The sequence below is a fragment of the Leucoraja erinacea genome, unplaced genomic scaffold (genome assembly GCF_028641065.1).
Source record: "Leucoraja erinacea ecotype New England unplaced genomic scaffold, Leri_hhj_1 Leri_633S, whole genome shotgun sequence".
Classification (NCBI taxonomy): Eukaryota; Metazoa; Chordata; class Chondrichthyes; order Rajiformes; family Rajidae; genus Leucoraja; species Leucoraja erinaceus.
This window is the reverse complement of record NW_026576546.1, coordinates 79,790-85,000: the sequence shown is the minus strand read 5'-3', so window position 1 is coordinate 85,000 and position 5,211 is coordinate 79,790. Positions and strand designations below refer to the sequence as shown.

The window sequence follows — 5,211 nt, the reverse complement described above, 5'->3', positions numbered from 1 at the left end:
GACCGCTCTCTAGTTGGTGAGAGGACGGTTCAGTTGCCTGATAACAGCCGGGAAGAAACTGTCCCTGAATCTGGAGGTGTGTGTGTGCGTTCTCTGGGAGGGGCGGTGAGGAGAGGGGGAGGTAATTTCTTGACCTCACTCTCGCCTTCAGGAGATGATTCCCGAGCATGAAATCGATGAGAAGTTCAAGAATCTATTCCGACAGCTCGCAGGGCCGGTGAGTGCCTGGGTCACAGGGCGTGGGTCATGGGCATGGGTCAGGGGTGTGGGTCACAGGGCGTGGATCAGGGGTCGTGGGTCACGGGTGTGGGTCGTGGGTGAGGGGGTGTAGGTCACAGGGCGTGGGTCAGGGGTCGTTGGTCACAGGGCGTGGGTCAGGGGTCGTGGGTCAGGGGTCGTGGGTCACAGAGCGTGGATCAAAGTGCGTTGGTCAAGGGGCATGGTTCAGAGAGCATGGGTCAGGGAGCATGGGTCAGAGGGGGTGGGTCAGGGGGGCGTGGGTCAGAGTGCATTGGGTCAGGGGCGTGGGTCAGGGTGGCGTTGGTCAGGGGGCATGGTCAGGGATCATGGTCAGGGGGGGTGGGGTCAGAGGCATGGGTCAGAGGGGGGTGGGTCAGGGAGCGTGGGTCAGAGAGCGGCTGAAGGAGAGCGTGGGTCAGGGGTTGGGTCCAAGTGCGTTTCTTCTTCGTCTGCAGGATCTGCAGATTTCCATGTCGGACTTCAGACCATCCTGAACCGTGTAGAGGGGAAACGTAAGGGAGCATGGGTCTCTCCCCAATCTCTCCCCCCCCCTACCCCCTCTCTCCCCCTCTCTCCGCGTGGGTCAGAGGGGGTTCTCACCCCCTCTCTCAGAGCTCTCTCCCAGGAGAGGGGGTCTCCACCCCCCCCCCACTCTCCCTCCCCCCACCCCACTCCCCAGATTTCCATCTCTCCCCCACTCTCCCCCCATAATCTCCCACCCTTGTCTCCCCCAGTGGGGAAACCCTCTCTCACCCTCTCTCCCCCCCTCTCTCCTCCCCCCCCTCTCCCCCCCCCCCACTCTCCCCCCCCTCTCTCCCCCCCCCCCCCCTCTCTCCCCTCTCTCACTCTCCTCTCTCTCTCCCCCCCCCAGATCAGGATCTGAAGACGTCTGGTTTCAGTATGGATGCTTGTCGCTGTATGATCAACCTCATGGATGTATCCTTCACCGCCCTCCCCTGTAACACAGCCCACCCCACCCCCACCCTTTCTCTGTACCTCTGTATAACTCTGTTGTACTGGTGAATTAACCTGGAGCAGCCCAGCGCTACAAACATTGACTTCCCAGTTCTCCCACCATTCTGACTGTCTCCGACCACATTCTATCTCCGCCCCGACCCTGACATCAGTCTGAAGACGGGTCTCGACCCGCTGTGAGCATTTGAGTTCTAGTCTAGTTTACTGTCCCGTGTACCGAGGTACAGTGAAAAGCTTCTGTTGTGCGCTAACCAGTCAGCCGTCCACAGTGTACAGATACAGGATAAAGGGAATAACGTTTAGTGCAAGGTAAAGTCCGATCGAGGATAGTCCGAGGGTCTCCAATGAGGTGGATGGGAGGTCAGGACCGCTCTCTAGTTGGTGAGAGGACGGTTCACAGTTGCCTGATAACAGCCGGGAAGAAACTGTCCCTGAATCTGGAGGTGTGTGTGTGTGTGCGTTTTCACACTTCTGTACCTCTTGCCCGATGGGAGAGGGGAGAAGAGGGAGTGAGACTGGTCCGTGATGATGCTGCTGGCCTTGCCGAGGCAGCGTGAGGTGTAGATGGAGGCGGTGGATGGGAGGGAGGTTGGTTTGTGTGTGTGTGTGTGTGTGACGGTCTGGGCTGCAACTGTCCGCAACTCTCTGAGATTTCTCGCGGGTCTTGGACGGAGCTGTTCCCGAACCGCGCTGCGATGCGTCCCTGATAGAACGCTCTCTCTGCCACCCGCCTGCCCAGACATGTCAGTTCCTTAACCAACGCCCGGCTATCAGCGAGACGGCGATGCCCGGCTGGGCCTGACTGAGTTCAATGTCTTGTGGAACAAAATCCGCAAATGGCTGGTGAGATCTTCCCTCCCCTCTCCTCCTCTCCCCCCCCTCTCCCCTCCCATCATCCTCTCCTCCCCTCCTCCCCTCCCTTCTCCTCCTCCCCTCCCTCTCCCCTCTATCCCATCCCCTCCCTCCCTCCCCTCCCTCCCCCTCCCCTCCCCTCCCCTCCCTCCTCCCTCCTCTCCCCTCCTCTCCCTCCCCCCCCTCCCCTCCCTCCCCTCTCCCTCCTCTCCTCCCCTTCTCCCCCTTCTCCTCTCCTCCTTTCCTCTCCCTCCCTCCCCCTCTCCCTTTCTCCTCCCCTCCTCTCCCCCTCTCTCCTCTCCCCTCCTCCTCCCTCCCCCTCTCCTCCTCCCATCCTATTCTCTCTCCCCTCCTCCTCCTCCTCCTCCCCCCCTCTCTCCTTCCCCTCCCCTCCCCTCCTCCCCTCCTCCCCTCCCTCCCTCTCCCCTCCTCTCCTCCCCTCCTCCCTCTCCTCTCTGGATCTGGGGAGTAGAGAGAGGGCAGGATATTGTGGGGGGAGTGTGGTACGCGGGGAGAGAGGGGGGGGGAGTGTGGGGATGAGGGGGGAGGCTGGGTGGGGGGGGGTGGGTGGCGACTGGACACCGGGGCTGAGACTGAGACTGACCCCCCCCTCCTGGACCCACAGGTGATTTTCCGTCAGTTTGACCTGGACAAGTCGGGCAGCATGAACGCCTATGAGATGAGGCTGGCGCTGGAGTCTGCAGGTACCGCTCCCCACTGCCCCCCACACTGCCCCCCCCCCACACTGCCCCCCCCCCCCCCCACACCTCCACACTGTTTCCTCCCCCCCCACACTGCCCCCCCCCCCCCCACACTGCAACACTGTCACTCGCTCTTCAAGGAGATGCTAAATGCATTTCGTTGTCTCTGTACTGTACACTGACAATGACAATTAAATTGAATCTGAATCTGAATCTGAATCTCTCCTCCACGCTACAGTTGCATAAGACATTGGTGTTCAGTTCTGGGCACCGTGTTACAGGAAATATGTTGTCAAACTGGAAAGGGTGCAGGGAAGATTCACGAGGATGTTGCCAGGACTAGAGGGTGTGAGCTACAGGGAGAGGTTGAGCAGGCTGGGTCTCGTTTCCCTGGAGCGCAGGAGGATTAGGGGTGATCTTATAGAGGTCAAGTCAAGTCAAGTTTATTTGTCACATACACATACGAGATGTGCAGTGAAATGAAAGTGGCAATGCTCGCGGACTTTTGTGCAAAAGACAAACAACAAAACAACCAAACAAATTATAAACACAATCATAACACACATATTCTTTTACATAATAAATAATGGAAGGAAAAACGTTCAGTAGAGTTAGTCCCTGGTGAGATAGGCGTTTACAGTCCGAATGGCCTCTGGGAAGAAACTCCTTCTCAACCTCTCCGTTCTCACCGCATGGCAACGGAGGCGTTTGCCTGACCGTAGCAGCTGGAACAGTCCGTTGCAGGGGTGGAAGAGGTCTCTCATGATATTGTTTGCTCTGGAGTTGTATAGTTCCTGCAGGGGGGTGAGTGAAGTTCCCATAGTGCGTTTGTTCGGCCGAACGCACTACTCTCTGCAGAGCCTTCTTGTCCTTGGCAGAGCAATTCCCAAACCAGATGGTAATGTTCCCGGACAAGATGCTTTCCACCGCCGCTGCGTAGAAGCACTGGAGGATCCTTGGAGAGGTGTATAAAATCACAAGAGGAATAGATCGGGTAGATGCACACAGTCTCTTGCCCAGAGTAGGGGAATCGAGGACCAGAGGACACGGGTTCAAGGTGAAGGGGAAAAGATTTAATAGGAATCTGAGGGGTAACTTTTCCACACTTTTCGAGGGTGGTGGGTGTATGGAACGAGCTGCCAGAGGAGGTAGTTAAGGCTGGGACTGTCCCAACGTTTAAGAAACAGTTAGACAGGTACATGGATAGGACAGGGAGGGATATGGACCAAGCGCAGGCAGGTGGGACTAGTGTAGATGGGGCATGTTGGCCGGTGTGGGCAAGTTGGGCCGAAGGGCCTGTTTCCGTGCTGTACCACACTGTGACTCTGTTCCAGGTTTCAAGTTGAACAACCAGCTCCACAACCTGCTCATCACCCGCTACTCCGAGCCCGACCTCTCGATCAACTTTGACAACTTCATCTGCTGCATCATCCGCCTGGAGACCATGTACCGTGAGTGTCCCCCCCCCCATCCTATCCCATCCCATCCCACTCCCCCCCCCATCCCATCCCACTCCCCCCCCCCTCACACCACCCCCTCCCTCCCCTGTGCGTGTTGTGTGTGTGTGTGTACATGTGCATGTGTGTGTGCGTGTGTGTGTGTATATGTGTGTGTGTGTGTGTGTGTGTGTGTGTGTTTTGATGTGTGTGTGTGTGTACGTGTGTGAGTGTTTATGTGTGTGTGTGCGTGTGTGTGTGTGTGTGTGTGTGTGTGTGTGTATGTGTGTGTGTGTGTGTGTGCGTGTGTGTGTGTGTGTGTGTGTGTGTGTGAGTGTGTGTGTGTGTGTGTGTGTGTGTGTGTGTGTGTGTGTGTGATTGTGTGTATGTGTGTGTGTGTCTGTGTGTGTGCGTGTGTGTGTGTGTGTGTGTGTGTGTGTACGTGTGCGTGTGTGTGTGCGTGTGTGCATGTGTGTGTGTGTGTGTGCCCATGTGTGTGTGTGTGCGTGTGTGTGTGTGTGTGTGTGTGTGTGTGTGTGCGTGTGTGTGTGTGTGTCCGTGTGTGTGTGTGCGTGTGTGTGTACGTGTGTGTGTACGTGTGTGTGTGTGTGTGTGTGTGTGTGTCTGTATCTGTGTCTGTGCGTGTGTGTGTACGTGTGTGTGTTGTCTGCGTGTGTGTGTCCGTATGCCCGTGTGTGTGTGCGTGCCCGTGTGCGTGTGCGTGTGTGTGTCCGTGTGCCCATGTGCGTGTGTGTGTACGTGTGTGTTTGTGGGTGTGTGCATGTGTGTGTGTGTATGTGTGTGTGGGTGTGTGTGTCTGTGTGTAGTGTGACACTGTTGTGTCCCACTACAGGCTTCTGTGTAAAGATGGACACAGACCGTGATGGCAGTGTCTCTCTCTCCCCCTCCCAGGTCCCCCCCCCTCTCTCTCCCCCTCTCTATCTCCCCCTCCCCCTCTCCTCCTCCCCCCCCTCTCCCCCCCCCCCCCCCCTCCCCCCCCCTCAAAG

At 57.5% G+C, this 5,211-nt stretch overlaps 1 long non-coding RNA gene across 1 annotated transcript in view; it reads left to right on the top strand.

The window, feature by feature from the left end:
• The window catches only part of LOC129694349 (uncharacterized), a 6,613-nt gene extending 2,389 nt beyond the window's left edge, over positions 1-4,224 (top strand). The window contains exons 4-9 of the long non-coding RNA XR_008722999.1: positions 152-217; positions 696-752; positions 1,112-1,176; positions 1,990-2,058; positions 2,693-2,771; positions 4,103-4,224. This is a non-coding gene — a long non-coding RNA (uncharacterized LOC129694349). The remainder of the gene's footprint in view (positions 1-151; positions 218-695; positions 753-1,111; positions 1,177-1,989; positions 2,059-2,692; positions 2,772-4,102) is intronic.
• The last annotated feature ends 987 nt before the right edge of the window (positions 4,225-5,211 follow it).